Source organism: Corythoichthys intestinalis, chromosome 13, assembly GCF_030265065.1.
Source record: "Corythoichthys intestinalis isolate RoL2023-P3 chromosome 13, ASM3026506v1, whole genome shotgun sequence".
In the NCBI taxonomy this organism is placed as follows: Eukaryota; Metazoa; Chordata; class Actinopteri; order Syngnathiformes; family Syngnathidae; genus Corythoichthys; species Corythoichthys intestinalis.
The window spans coordinates 37,418,341-37,435,127 of NC_080407.1; the positions used below are offsets into that span (position 1 = coordinate 37,418,341).

The 16,787-nt window shown below is 37.5% G+C and overlaps 1 protein-coding gene across 1 annotated transcript in view; it reads left to right on the top strand.

Moving 5' to 3' along the window:
- Positions 1-1,026: 1,026 nt before the first annotated feature.
- LOC130929092 (gastrula zinc finger protein XlCGF57.1-like) overlaps positions 1,027-16,787 on the top strand; it is a 29,116-nt gene continuing 13,355 nt past the window's right edge. Inside the window, exon 1 of the mRNA XM_057856024.1 lies at positions 1,027-1,433. The gene's annotated coding sequence lies outside the window, so the exon portion shown is untranslated. The remainder of the gene's footprint in view (positions 1,434-16,787) is intronic.

A 16,787-nucleotide genomic window follows, 5' to 3' on the forward strand; every position in this document is an offset into this window, starting at 1 on the left:
ATGTCTTATAATTTGTTTCAAATGAAGCTAGAGTCAACACTTCCTTCGCTTTTGGAAAATGGACACGATATCAATAATTGTAAATTACCAAATGTCAAAATTCGGGAAATTTTTGTGGACGAAATGTACCTGTTTTCGTCAGACAGAACTTCAATTATGCAATTTTGTTCTAAGAAAGATGTTGAAATTATGAGATCCAAATCCTTTAAATTTCCGATTTTACCAAGGGCAAAGGAAGTCCATCATAAAATTATTGACAAAGTGTACCCCTCTTCAATATTTTTAAGGCTCCGTTTTAATTTTGATCACAACAACTGTATTTTTTTGTCATGACTGACCATTTATTTTTTGATTGTAGATTTAATTCATTCTGGGAAGATTTGTATGACTGGTTATTTCCTAAATTGGCAAATGTATCTAGTTTCACAAAAGTAAATGTTTTATATGGTATTTCTGTATTAGAGTCATCGCACTACCAAGCCATCAACACAATTATAATTCTGGGATTTTTTTTTTTTTTAATACATAAAAATAAATATATAAAATCTGTTCCAAATTGTAATATTTTTCACAAAGAATTGTGTCATTATTTTTCTTTGAAATATATTGAGGGGTAAAATGATTGTAATTTCTGATGTTGTATTCATAATATTCATTAGGCTTGTCTCTTGCGTTTAAAGTTGTTTACCATTGTACCATCCTACGGAGCCCTTAAGGTGACATGGGCGAAGAAAAAGAAACAGGGAGGGGGATTTGATTTTTAAAAAAAAACTGTGCCCCCACAGGGACACCCTGCGATGTCAACAACAATGGCGACCTACTAGTTAAACTAATTTTTTAAAAATTATAAAAACGAAAACATCAAGGGGTGTTTTAATATCAAAATATTTGAACTCATAATAAAGTTTATCTTTTAAGAACTACAAGTCTTTCTATCTGCGGATCCCTTTAAGTAGCCGTGTCGCAACCGACACGATGTGAGTGGTGCATGCGCAGTAGCGGAGCTACTCAAGCGAGCCACGTCGACATCTATCTGCACAGTACGCGCCCAGTTGCCAGCGCTTAGAAAAGAGTGCTCAGCAACAAGTTGCTTTTTGTGCGGAGTTAACCCACTAAGTTCGCGACGCAGGAGGTCCAGAACTATTTGACTGGAACAAAATCGAAGATTTGGTCCGTCTGTCTTCAAGTGGTCTTTTTGCGTGCCGACGTTTCGTAGCTTAGTTATCTTAGCTTAGCTTATCTTGCGACCACAGAACAACGTGGTTCGACGCTTGAAATCAAGTTGGAGCCTCCTAATTTGTGCGAAATGCGCGCAAGAAAGACGCCAGCCGCAAAGTTCGAGGCTGAACTTTGTGGCGCAAAAGATCAGCGACATCATCAACTCTCGACTGCTTGCAAAATGCAAGTAAAAGTTGTTCTTCGTAGACTACCAGGTTGGTACACCGAAAATACTATTCTTTTTTTTTTTTTTGCCCCCACTTTTGTTAAATTTGAATTGAAAGATGAGCAGTCCAGGCCAGACCTCCCTGTTTAAATCAATTAGAAGTTTATAGTTTTGAATCATCAAGATAATCCTTTATTGATCTCCCATAGAGGAAATTATTTGACTGCGGTCAAGCCAGCCTCCACCTCGTAAAAACGATGTCAAGCTAGCTGCCCCTCATTTGGATTATTTGCATTATGTGCATGACGTTAATGCAACGATGTGGCTTCAGAGCGCGCTGTGGCTTCAGAGTGCCAGTCCTTTTATTTAATATATGGAAAAAAACGGGGAACGATTGGACAACGAATCCACTTTAGAGAGACACTGGAGTCCCCCTAGAACCAAACTAAATCGATATGATACAAAAAAAAAAAAAAGATTTTGGAATTGAGAGTAAAACTTCTTAGGAAATTGCTAATTATTTGTCATTTAGCCTTATTTCAAAAATTAATTTGAAAGAATCTGGGAGATATTCAAGGACCGTTCCACTTCTGAGGTATACTAGACTACCCCAAGACTTGAACTAAAGTACTCTGATGTATCATTTCGAAATAAAAGTACTTTGAAAATGGCCCATTTTTGCAGTCATTTCGCCTGAATTAAAAAAAAAAAAAAAATCTGGGAAATATCCAAAGACCGTTCCACTTCTCAGGTATAGTAAACTACACCAAGACTCGAACTAAAGTACTCTGATAAATTCTGATGTATCATTTCAAAATAAAAGTACTTTGAAAGTTGCCTATTTTTACTGTCATTTCAACTGATTTCAAAAATTGATTTAAAAAAAGATCTGTTAGATATCCATGGACCGTTCCACTACTCAGATATACTAGAGGCCCCCGATGACTTGAACTAAAGTACTCGGATAAATTTCTGATGTATCATTTCAAAATAAAAGTACTTTGAAAATTGCCCATTTTTGCAGTCATTTTGCCTGAATTCAAAAACTGATGAAAAAAATATGGGAAATATCCAAAGACCGTTCCACTTCTCAGGTATAGTAAACTGTATGGAGGTAGACTTGTGTCTTTATTATTCAATCCAAAAAAAGTTGCTTCAATCAAAATATATATTTTCAATCGAAAAAAAGTCACTTCAATCAAAAAAAAATGTTTGATTGCAAAAATTTGAAACTCAAAAAAATATTTGAAAACTATTTTTCTTTGATTGAAAAATTTTTGAACACATTTTTCATTCTGTTTTCTTTGATTGAAGCAATCCTTTTTGTGCTTGAGCCATATTAGGGGTAGGACATTTGTGTCTAAATCATTCAATCGTAATAAAAGTTGCTTTAATCAAAAAACTTTTTAATCAAAGAAAAAAAATAATTCGCAAAAATATATACTTTTTGAAAAAATATTTTTTTATTTGAAATATATATATATTTATTTTTTTAATTGAAGTGTCAGTTTTTTTAAAAGCAAAAAGTTTACGCGGGTGTGACATGGGCATTTCACCGGAGTACCCGCGACGGTATGTTGCCCTGTCGCGGCACACTGGTCGATATCACCCCCCAGACGCGGAGGCCGGCTGTCGCGTGGACAGCCTTCGAATGACACGACACTCATTCAAAGCTGAAGCGATGGGGCTCCTGGCGTGGACACCGGCGGCTCGCCGGTAGTCTACTCGCTTACTGGGCAGGCTAGTGTCGGGCCACTCGCCGACCAGTCCCGTCATGGACACTCCGGTTGGAACCAATTGCCAACCGTCACGTCAAGGCAGCGGGTGAAGTTCGCTATGTTGAATCACATTAAGCAGCAGGGCCCCGTACTCCGGTGAAATGCCGATGTCACACCCCCGTACCGGTGCCCTATATTCGGCTTGGACTCCAGCAAACTCAGATGGCTGGATGGAGCCCTGGTGGCCATTATGCTTGCTTCATACTTTTATGCCATTGGCATAGTCACCTGTCACTCAAACACACCGGAACTATGGAGGGAGATTTGTGTCTTTATTATTCAATCAAAAAAAAAGTTGCTTCGATCAAATAAAAAGTTGCTTCAATCAAAATATATACTTTCAATCGAAGAAAACGTCACTTCAATCAAAAAAAATGTGTTTGAATGCAAAAATAAATTTGAAACTCAAAAAAATACATTTGAAAACTATTTTTCTTTGATTGAATTTTATTTTTTTGATCAAAGTCAAGTTTTTTTTAATTGAAACACCATTTTTGATTGAAGTCATGTAATTTTCCGTTTATTTTGGCTAGGACATTTGTGTCTTTATTATTCAATCAAAAAATAAATTGCTTAAAACAAAAAAATATATATTTTCAAAAGAAAAATCACTTCAATCAATTTTTTTTTTTAAAATCAATCGTAGAAAAAAAGGTTTGAATGTGAAAAAATATTTGAGACTCAGAAATTCGCATTTGAACACTTTATTTTTCATTCAAACTGTTTTCTTTGATTGAAGCAATCCTTTTTGTGTTTCAGCCATATTAGGGGTAGGACATTTGTGTCAAAATCATTCAATCGCAATAAAAGTTGCTTTAATCAAAAAACTATTTTTAATCAAAGAAAAAAATCATTTGCAAAAACTTTTTTTTTTTTTTAATATATTTTTTATTTGGAATATATATATATATATATTTTATTTAAGTGTCACTTTTTTTGAAAAGCAAGTAGTAGTAGTCCACTCGCTTACTGGGCAGGCTAGTGTCGGGCCACTCGCCGACCACTCCCGTACCGGCGCGTCGCGGACACTCCGGTTGGAACCAATTGCCAACCGTCACGTCAGGGCAGCGGGTGAAGTTCGCCGTGTTAAATCACATTAAGCAACAGGGCACCGTACTCCGGTGAAATGCCGATGTCACACGCCCGTACCGGTGCCCTATATTCGGCTTAGACTCCAACAGACTCCGATGGCTGGATGGAGCCCTGGTGGCCATTATGCTTGCTTCATACTTTTATGTCATTGGCGTAGCTACCTGCCAATCAAACACACCGGAACTAGCGTTGAAGGAGAATCTTTGTGTCAAAATGATTCAATCGAAAAAAAGTGCCTTCAAAACTTTTTCCACTTCAAAAAAAAAAAAAATGTGTTCAAAACTTTTTCCACTTTGGAAAAAAAAAGAGTTTAAAACTTTTTGCTTTTCAAAAAAAGTGACACTTCAATAAAAATATATATATATTTCAAATAAAAAATATATTTAAAAAAAAAAAGTTTTTGCAAATGATTTTTTTCTTTGATTAAAAATAGTTTTTGGATTAAAGCAACTTTTATTGCGATTGAATGATTTTGACACAAATGTCCTACCCCTAATATGGCTGAAACACAAAAAGGATTGCTTCAATCAAAGAAAACAGTTTGAATGAAAAATAAAGTGTTCAAATGCGAATTTCTGAGTCTCAAATATTTTTTTCACATTCAAACCTTTTTTTCTTTGTTTGAATTTTTTTTAGTTTTTGATTGGTGATTTTTCTTTTGAAAATATATTTTTTTGTTTTGAAGCAAATTACTTTTTGATTGAATAATAAAGACACAAATGTCCGAGCCAAAATGTGGTCCAACCGCAAAATTACATGACTTCAATCAAAAATGTTGTTTCAATTTAAAAAAAAAAACTTGACTTAAATGTGAAGTGACTTAGATTGAAAATATATATATTTTGATTGAAGCAACTTTTTTTTGGATTGAATAATAAAGACACAAACCTACCTCCATAAAAGTACACCAAGACTCGAACTGAAGTACTCTGATAATTGTGATGTATCATTAAAAAAAAAAAGATCTTTGAAAGGTGCCCATTTTTGCTGTCATTTCGCCTGATTTCAAAAATTAACGGCACTCGATGTTTGACCAAGATTTTCTCGCACAAGAAGCCGAGAATTTTCACGTCTCAAAAAACCTTCACTCGATAGATGGCAGTATTGAGCGCATAGACTATACAACCCCTAGCAAAAGGTATAGAATCACCAGTCTCGGACAAGCACTCACTCAGACCTTTTATCATGTAGAACAAACTCGGATAAAAAAAAAAAAACCTTGAAAAAAATAATAAATTAGTTTAAAAGTGCAACTCTTTAGCATTCAGAAACACTAAAAGAAATGAATAAAAACATTGTGGTGGTCCGTAAATGTTACTTTTATAGCGCAAGTGCAGGGAAATATACAGGTATATGGAATCACTCCATTCTGAGGAAAAAAATACGGAATCATCATAAACAAAGAAATCACAACCAAAAGACATCTGTAGTATTTAGTAGCACTACCTCTGGCTTTTATGACAGCTCGCAGTCTTTACAACAACCATACTTACGGACAAATCTTGTCCAAGGATCATATAAGCACAACATTATCAGCCCGAGACGTCGTGCAGCCATAATGAACTGGAAAGAAAACAATAAACCATGTCGCAAAGCGACCACAAGAGTTCGCTGTTGGACAGCACAAAAAGTCTTGCTGTAAAACTTACCAAAAGGCAGAATACTTTCTGAGCGGGACATGTGCGTTAATTTCGTCAAATATTTTAACGTGATTAATTTAAAAAATTAATTACCGCGCGTTAACACGATAATTTTGACAGCCCTAATATATATATGTGTATGTGTATATATATATATATATATATATGTATGTATATATGTATATTAGGGTTGTTCGGATCATGTTTTTTTGCTCCCGATCGTTTTAGTTTGTGTATCTGCCGATCCTGATATTTCCCGATCCGATTGCTTTTTTTTGCTCCCGATTCAATTCCAATCATTCCCGATAATTTTTCCCGATCATATACATTTTGGCAAAGCATTAAGAAAAAAATGAATAAAACTCAGAGGAATATATACATTCAACATACAGTAGATAAGTACTGTATTTGTTTATTATGACAATAAATCCTCAAGATGGCATTTACATTATTAACATTCTTAACATTCTTTCTGTGAGAGGGATCCACGAATAGAAAGACTTGTAATTCTTAAAGGATAAATGTGACTTTGTATATTGTGACTAAATATTGCCATCTAGTGTATTTGTTGAGCTTTCAGTAAATGATACTTTAGCCATTTAACTTCTGCCCAAATGCATGATGGGAAGTGCAACCATGACTGTGCGTAGTGGTACCAATTGATATATCTTCTCTGCGTTGGGAAGTAACATAGGGTGTTAAGGAAAAGATCAACTACTACCTTTCTTCCCCACATTGTTCCCACGATATTTCTAATTGTTGAGAGAGGGATTATAAGGTTTAAGCCAATTAAAAAAGGCTCCAAAGGCTGCCAATATTCTCTCTACTCATTTTACGTTGCCTTTTATAGCTCTATGTGTACGTAAAACGGTGCCATTATAGATTGAACGCGGCAATGCGTGAGTGATTAGTGCAGCGCATGTGTTAATTGCGTTAAATATTGTAATGTAATTAACGCCGTTAACGCGATAATTATTGATAGCCCTACTTTAAACCCAAACTAAAGACTGGATGAGTGTAAGACATTTTGTCTGTAACGTTAAACACAATTAGAAAACGATTTGATAAAAATAAATAAATAAATAAATAAAGTCATGTCCGATATTTTTTTGCCGATTCCGATACTTTGAAAATGACGTGATCGGACCCGATCGATGCCGATCGATCGGGACATCTTTAATATATATTATAAATTTCGTGAGTCTCGCTCTCCCTCCTGGAAGTGGCGCGGAAGTCCTTTTCTTCTTTTGTGTTTTTAACAGTGAAGGAGTTCATTTTTATTCCCCCCCCCCCGACTATCTCACTGGTCGCGCATGTGCGTTTAGATGAAAAAATACTTGCACCGGCTCAACTTTTAGTCTCAAAATGCCCCCATTTAGGGGCAGCCTTGGATTGAAAAGTTTTTTTTTGATTGAAGGTAGGGCTGGGCGATATGGCCTTAAGTATGTATTAGGGCTGTCCCAAACGACTAATTTTGTCCCGATTAGTCAGCCAACTATTTTTACGATTAGTCGACTAATCTAATAATTAATCATTTTTATTTATTTATTTTTTTTACTAATTTAGCAATGAAATTTTTGTTGACGCTTATCAATTCACAAAAAACATATTGGAACACTTAAATTATTTATTAAAGTACAAATAAACACGTAAATAACAATAATACATCGCGAATAAACAATGAGTTCAAATGCTGATAGAATTAACTAGTGTAGCATCCCGATTGAAAAGATCGGTCTCTTAAACTGATGGTTTACAACTTTTATTCCATCCTTGATGTAATCACACCGTAAGCGCTACGGTGCACACAAATAAAACAACACAATTAGAAATTAACAAAAACTTTTCACCTTTTTCCTTTTAAACCTTATTCATATATCAATGAATTGCCTATATGAATTGCCTTTACCTTAATTTATTACGTTATCATTGACAATCTCTCCCTTGAGTGCAATCACTGTATATACTGTATATATTTATGACCTTTTAACCTTATGTAATTTTCTATACCATAAAATAAACCATAACGTGAGATAAACCTTTCAGTTAGCATTTAAGAACAACACTAATAGCACTGATAGGCCCATTGTCAATGAAACATTATTATTTAGTAAGGCGACAGCACACTCTGGTGTAAAAGAAATGAAAAAACAAAAAATTTACAAACTGGGTGACGGCGCTTGAGGTGTTTATTCACGGCCGACGTGCAGCCAAGCTTGGCATTGAAGAGACAGGACAGAAGAGTGTACCCTCCTTTGTTTCTTTGAAATAAGTCAATGTTTTGGACACTCTGGTGCACTTTTTTTGGCTTTGTGCCGCTTTCCCCGCTTGCATACAGAGCATCCGACATTCTGAACTATCCACGCATATATTTTTTTAACCCTTCATTAACCGTCCACGGGATGTTGTGCTCGTCGACGGATTTACGTCATCGATGACGTCGACTATGTCGACTTGTCGGGACAGCTCTAGTATGTATCACGGTAAATTGAGCAGATTTACCTCGATAATGATAAATGACGATAAATTCGCCCAAGCGGACTGTTATATAATTTAAAAATCTGAATCAATGCATGAAATACAAATTAACCGTTTCTTGTTGATTTATTTACCAGCTTTCAATTTAACATATTTAACAATTGTACATGCAGTGTATACATTAAGTATATATATATTCTTGTAAACGATAAAAATTCAAGTATGAATATTTATAACAGCTTGTATGACTTGAACAATGTACAACATTATAAAAATCAATACGACTGCGCAAACCTGCCATTGTACAAAAAATGAACAGCTTGAACAGTACACTTAAACAGACAACCTATTGTTAATTGCTGCTGTGACATAATTACTTAACACAAGTGTTTACTTCAAGGTTTCAGTTTTTTTCCCAGAGCAATTTTTAATACATGCATGCACACATGCACCCCCCACACAGACACACACACACATTAAAGCTATATTGCTAATATGCTGAAGGAATTTAGTCCTCCCAGCCCAAACCGCACGGGGAGGCTGGCAACAGAACGGAAATGTGCTCCGCCGCTCGACGCCCCCGAGCGGAGCCAGGCCAGGAGGAAGCTAAACTCCGCGCGTTCCTGTGTTAACCCTTTGCACACTGACTCCATGTTTCAAAAGCTTGAAGAACACTCGCCGAAAACAGGTTGACAATTTATTCGTCGACAATGGTAAAAAACAAGGCAAAAAACAGACGACGGAGGGACAATTCTGGATCCAAAACAAGGCTACATGTTTCCGAGCAGAAGAAATCTGTCTTATCTCAGTGTCCAGTCTTTTTGAAGTCTTTGCTGACGCGGGTCTTGTCGAAAGCGTTTCTGGGCGTTGCTTTTGTGCCACCCCCGCTGTGGCCGGTTTTGGGCGGCTTAGGTTCGTGCGCGGATTGGGACGCCCGCTATCAACTTTGCTGTCCGGGCTGGTTGTGCTTGTTTTAGGACAAAGCGCCTTGTTCTTGGAGTTTGCTGGGAGAGCAGATTTGCCAGAGTTGGTGCGTCACTCCTGTGATAAGTAGTGTTGTATTGGTCGTGAACGATTCGTTCTTTTTGAACGAATTGTTTGGGTGAACGAGACCGAACTAATCATCTTCTGCACTGATTCGTTCTATGAAGTTGGGTCCCTTGTTATCTGCGTGGGAGGGCGTTGAGCAAGCGGCAGCGTCTACTGACATAGCACACGACCAATCAGACGCCAGCCTCATCGCGGGCAGGGGAGGGAGCGGAAACAGAATCAGGGGGTCTGTCACTCACTTCCACGTGTGGCCAATAAGCAGCCAGCATGCAGGCAGGGGGCAAGACTGAGTTATGTCACTTCCCGTTCACTGACTCTCCGTCCTACCGAGAATGCTTAGATGATTCGTTCTGCTAGACTGCTACGCTAATTTATAGTCAGCCTACACCGGCAGTCACGCAGCAGCGCTGCGGCAGTGAACGAGCCAAGGACTGAAAGGAAAGGGCTTTATCACATATTCTTTCATGTTGAGCCTATCATTTGCTACTCAAATGCACAAAAATCCCCACATAAACACAGTGAGCAAAGTTTACTGTGCTTTTCTCGACAGACTCGAGACTACATATGACGACATTGTATCCACTTTACAGTACGTTGAAACTTTCGCCAGTAGCTACAAGGCGATAAGGCTGAACTATGGATACGTCGCGGGGGCGGGCGAGAAAGCTGTCAAGAGACTAGCTGGACTTCATGGCAGCTAAATTTATCTAATCCGTGCCCATGGAAAATGACTATTTAGTATGATCACCATAATACTGATTTGCTATGAAACGGTAGTTTCATGACATTTTTCCGAGTTTCTTTTTTTTCCCCCGTGTCACAGCTTGTCGGGTTGGGGCGCAAATTAATTAACGTTGAGTCCATCAGTCCATCCTGTGCGACTAAAGCGTCCAAAAATTAAACGCGGGGACGTAGGATGTATATATACATGTATGTCTCCACTTTCTTAACATACCAATGAGAGTGGAATGGTTACATTGTAAAGACCAAACGATTCTCTTTTCGTCAGCATTTGGTGATCTGAGATCGGGAGGGGATGACTGCGTGGAGTTGATGGGATTATTTATATATTAATACCAGTGCAAAAATGACATTTCAACACGATTTTTAGGTAATATTTTTTCAGGTGTTGTTTTATTTATTTATTTTCGTGTCAGAGAAGCCAAATAATAATAATAATAATAATAATGCATTTTATTTATAACGCTGATTTAATATTTATTAATATACATAATAAATTGATTATTTATCAATATTTTTTATATTTTCTTATTTGTGTGCAATAAATCCCACTCAACCGGAAAAAATAGCCGAAGACAGTTTATTTAAATTCCACATTTATTTGTTCTTCAGCCAAAATGATTTGGTGGTATATCAAATGGCTTTCACGAGCAGCCAGCTCACGTAAACACGCATTTAAACTACGAATACGGAAGGGAGCGTACACGTAATTTAGCGTGATTGAAAAAGTTTGTGCTTAAAAAAAGGGGAAATGTTTAACCATTTCCTATATCAAAGTGAAGCAAGCACAAGCCATGGCTTTGATCCCATAGAAATATGATAGACGCGGAAATTCTCATTGCTGAAGCGGCTGGGCTGCAAAGACGAGGCAGTGAAAAAAAAAGAAAGAAAAACACAGTCTGTCACTCACTTTTGAATCTACGAAGAGAGCGGCCAATGAAAAGCCTGTGTACTGTGCAAGAGGGGGAGGAACCAAGCTTTCCTGTTCAGTTATAAGCAGTCTTTTGGTGATTCGTTTGGCAACGTCACTTCCCGTTCACTGACCGAACGATTCATTTGGACGGTTGTGGGTGGGGGGGATGAGGAGGGCGAACGATTCGTTGAACGATTCGTTGAACGATTTGTTTGAACGAATCTTTTTACTGAACGAACCGGAATTGATTCGTTTCCTCAGGTGAACGACTTTTCCCGTCACTAGTGATAAGACGGCATTGTGTATCTCTTCTATTTCCTCTCATTAAACTATGGTGTTCTATTTATTTTATATTAGTAGCGTAGTCCTACCGTAAATATGAAAATGATACTATTTCCTGATTAATTATATTACGTGTGTTAGCCTAATGCAAACAGACGGTGCCTACGAAAACCTGTACCATATGTATGTGTTAGACTATATATGTGTTAGACTAATGCAAACAGTTATATGGTGTGTGCGATGACGATATCGTTTCTCCTTTAATGCCAATGAAACATTTAAGATTTTATCATGGCAGTAATGACACAGAATAAAGCAAGCACGTACAGAAAAATAGCTGTGGCCATTGAACAGTCATGTTATAGGTTTCACTGTTGGATTGTAACTTTATGCTGAACGCTTTACCATCATAAAAGCTATCAGAGAAATCTCACACACTCACAGATACAAAATAACGCGACATGCTAATTGCTAGATGCAGTCCGTGCCCAATCCACTCATTAAGTTCAGCCGTTTCGACAAGGTTAGAGTGGCTGTCCGACTCCATCACGTTCATTTGTAGCGTTAGCCGCTAGCCTTAGCCTGTGGCCTGGCTACCAGTAGAAAGCAATGAAAGCACCCTCCCCTGAAATCTTGAGAACCAGGGAGGACAGCGAGTGAAAGCCAGTCTGGATGCTGCCAAGAGCCTACTTAATGTCGGGTGACAGTTTGGCTAATCCACACTCCATCACGTTTGCTTGTAGCATTAGCCGCTAGCGTTAGCCTACAGGGCTTCTGTTTGTTTGACTTCCTGATAACCACATGACTTCATACGTAAGCACTCTGACTGCTTTCTTAAAGGGGAATGAACATAGCCGTACAACACAGTCAAAGCGGGATGAAAAACTATATTTCCTTGTTCATTAACTAGTGCTGAAGAATGGAATGTAAACAGATTCAGAACACTGTGACTTTACCAACAGGATTCAAAACAATACTTACTTTGTCTTTTTGTGGTATGTCTCTATTGTTCTCAGCATTAGAGCGAGCACCAGCAGAGTAGATAAATAAATGTCACGTATCAATGGAGTGAAGTACGTGGAAAAAAACTTTAAAATTAAAGTCTTACTATTGCTACAAGAAAAAGTTGCATTATTACGTAGGGGGTAATGTAGCTGTGAGCCGCTACGCATATTACATACTACATTAGCTGGGAGCTATGAGGAAGCATTAGTATAAATTATTTTCTTGATTATAATTTGATGTGGATGTGTCAAAACAAAAAGGATTTCCTTATTTGTAAAACCGATTCCAAAACGCAAGATGCTTTCAATATTGTTAATGTTAGGGTTAGGCTACATTGACCCAATGTAATAATGACTTTAACTCTCGTACTTTTAATTTGATATTTATACTTATAGTAATACTGTTACTTTGAGAATTTGCCGCCTCCTTTAAAATCAACAATATTGAAGGCATCTGGTGTTTTAGAATCGACTTTACAAATAAGGGTATCCTTAATATTTTGCAAGGTTTTCCCTACATAGAAAAAAAATGTGGTGTACCGCCACACCAAAATAAAAGTCCCCAGGAATTGCAAATGAGATTTTTTTAAGATTTAACGATACGTTCTAATTTGCATAATTTAAAATTATGTCTAAAAGAATGGATCTAGCTCATTGTTATTTTTTTTTCCCACAATAGTTTTTATTTGATTATACACACTTTATTACGCACTATTCGTCTGAAATAGCACGTCATATACAAATTGTTCCTTTACACACCTTATTTTGAAAATCACATCGGTTCTGTTGTTAACTTGCGCCTGATTAAGTCGGCGTTGAAAACAGGGAGAATAATCCACAGAAAAAGGTATTTCAACTTCATGAATGTACTTCTGGTTGAAGCCTATGAAAATGACCTTAATATGACATCAGCGTAAAATTTAAGTTCTTTATGGTGTGTCTTCAGCCCGAATAATTGCGTCCTAGCATAGCATTTGTTTGTCTTTACAAACAGCTATTCAAGACATCTAGTGAAAATATGAATTTTAATATTACAATATTATATTGGAATGTATCGCACCCAAACCCCCCCACCCCCCCAAAAAAAATTGCAACAATAGTTTTTTCCGATATCGTTCAGGCCTAATGGCTGCCAAAAACACCAGCTGGAAATGACATTTTTATTTCTTTGATTTTCTTATACCTGTCGTATTCTTCTGCATGTTTGTAGTGCAAGTCGCTCATTAAACCTGAGGTGGAAAAAGCTTCGGATTTTAAAGACGGCTACAATGGCGTCGTTAGGCCTATTCTTAAACTAAATAATTTGGTGTTTATTAAAAAAAATATATATATATATGGCGGAAAAGACAGGACTGAAAAAGCTGTTTCTGCTCTTGCAATCTTCTTGCAAAAATCCTCTCTCCTGCTGTATTTTAAGCCAAAACAACTGTTGTGTTTGATAAACTTTATGTCTATATGCTGCCATAGCAGATTCATGGTGCACTGAGCACCTGAACTATCTTTAATTTATCCGTTTTACCCTGAAACCCCCATTTACAGACGTTGCGCAACCGTTTTTGTATCAACCCAGCCATAAAACGGAGGTAAATAATCATATTTCTTTTTCAAAATGTCTGTCGTTTTTAGCTTAGAATCATTACTTGATGTCTAATATTTTGTTTAAAAAACGACTTTAAAAGATTATTCACTCTCATATTTTAAACTTTTTAACAAATGATGTCACAATGAAAAAAATGGTGTCTGTAAAAAAAGGCATGGATATCTACCTCATAACTATCGCTTAATTGTATATTTTTTGTGACTGTCACATTTTTCCAATATGTTAAGTGATAAATAATCGATCCGGAAAAAAAGTTTAAAAGGGTAAATATATGAAATAGAAAATCTCGACCACTCATCGATGTCTGCGATTTTTGCATCGCGACCCTTGTTATATTACCATGTTTCACCCATAAAATCCCCCCAAAATCTGGCTGTGACCATTCATAGTTGTGTCTTTACACTCGGTGATACATGCTACATGGAGTTTTTGGATCGAAACAAGGTAAGTACGCAATAATCTCGTTAAAGTCATGGCGTCTGTAATTCTGCTCTCGCGTGCTCTCACCTCCAGATGGGGTTTTGCTGTTTAAAACACATTTAACAAAAAAAAAAAGGCCCTCCTGTTCAAAATTTTTCCTCCCCCAGAAAATTGAGGTTTTAAGCTTTCCAGTGACGTATCACACATACATATTGGACAATTTTGAAATTTGGCCAAATTGGGGGTCTCAGGGTGGAACTTCAAGTCACCTGAAAGTTTTCCGCCATATGTGTATGGTGGAAAACACTCAGATGACTTAATAGGAGGGCATTTAAAAAAATTCTTTTTAAACAGCAAAACCCTATCTGGAGGTGAGAGCAGAATTACAGACGCCATGACTTTAACGAGATATTATCACGTACTTTTTTTTTTTTTCCCATCCAAAAACTCTGTAGCATGTATCACCGAGTGTCAAGACACAGTTGTGAATGGCCATAGCTGGATTTTTTGGGTTCTTATGGGTGAAACATGGTCATATAACAAGGGTCGCGATGCAAAAATCGCAGACATCAAGGAGTGGTCGAGATTTTCTTTTTCATATATTTACCCTTTTAAACGCCCCACCCCCCAATTTTTCTTTGTTTGAATCAATTATTTATCATCTCACATATCGGAGAAAATGCTACAGAAAAGAAATAATAAATTGATAGTGTTCTGACAATTTTCAATATACGCTGGTTTAGGAATGTTTCAACGCGCACTCACCATGTGTCGATGTCAGGCGGCAGGATCAGACAAAACGCCGTGGCCGATGGTAATCCAAGATGTCAAATCGTCAATGAGTATAGTCAAGCTAATCGTGGTCATTCAGTCCAAAGTCATGTCGTGTGGTCAAATAACAAACAAAATGCGATCTTTGCGTCTTCAAACTTTCAAAGAAACAAAACAATATACTCGCAACTCTGCGGTCATCTATAACGTACACGTGCGTTTGCATGTGGTCTGTGTTGGCGTTGCGTGCTGTCACATGTGTTGCGGTTGAAAACTATATCCGCCAGCGTTCCACACCTGTGCCGAGTAAGTCATTGATTTATACGCGCATAGTGGTGACGTCATCATCCATATTGGCGCCACTGCCACATTACGTCACTCAACACAAAAACTGCTCTAACAGATAGTTATGATGTAGTTATCCGTGACTTTTTTACAGACACCAGTTTTTTCATTGTGACATCATTTGTTTAAAAGTTTAAAATATGCGAGTGAAGAATTAGTTGTTGTTGTTTTTTTTTATACTAAATATTAGACATCAATTAATGATTTTGAGCTAAAAATGAAGAACATTATTAATAATAGATATTATTAAAATTCAGTTTTATTTGTATTGCCCTTGATCACAACAAAGTTGTTTCAAAGGGCTTTGCAAAGGCAAGATGATACACAATCAGAAACAGCAAATGAAGCAACAAGGATGAATAAATAAATTCAAGTCCTGGGTATCCCCCATCCTTAGACCCTCCATGTCGGCAAGGAAAAACTCCAAAAACTCCAGTCTTCGGGAGAAAAATGAGAAACCTTGGGGAGTACCACAGTCAGGAGAGATCCACTCCCAGGACGGATAGACAGGAACCCCAGGACCGCTAATGGGAATTAGCAGGAGAAGTTACAGTCCGTAAAGATGCAGTGGAGTAAAGGAACAAGAAGGGGTCCATCTAGCCAGATGAGACGGGGGTAGCCACGAGGACGTCCATCCAGCTTGGGGTCTGGACAGTCAGGATGCTGCAGCTGAAAAATAGCCCCTCCCCAGATGGGAGGGGGGAACGGATGAAGAGAGGAGAATGAAGAGACTAAGTAACTAGATATCAACATTGTAAAATAGAAATAAAGTAAGATAAGTGGTAGGTAGAGTGAGAAAAAGGAGATAGAACTCAGTGGCTGTACTTCCCCCAGCTTTATAGCTTCTAGTGCAGCTTAGACTAAACTTTGAGTCTACTCCGACTTCAACTAGCCTGACCATAAGCTTTGTTGAATAGGAACGTTTTTAATCTAATCTTAAATGTGCAGACTGTCTCGGCTTCTTTAATATTAGCTGGAAGCTGATTCCATAAAACGGGCTTGGTGGCTAAAGGCTCTAGCGCCGACAGTACTTTTAGAAACCCTGGGAACTACCAGTAGACCTGGATTCTGAGAGCGGAGTGTTCTGTTGGGGTGGAATGGAACCAGAGCATCGGTGAGGTAAGATGGCCCTAACGCATTAACGGTCTTAAATGTAAGAAGGAGGATTTTAAATTTAATTCTAAACTCGACTGGAAGCCAGTGAACGGCCTGGAGCACAGGGGTGATGTGCTCTCTTCTATTGGTTCCTATTAAAAGTCTTGCTGCTGCGTTTTGGACAGGCTGAAGAC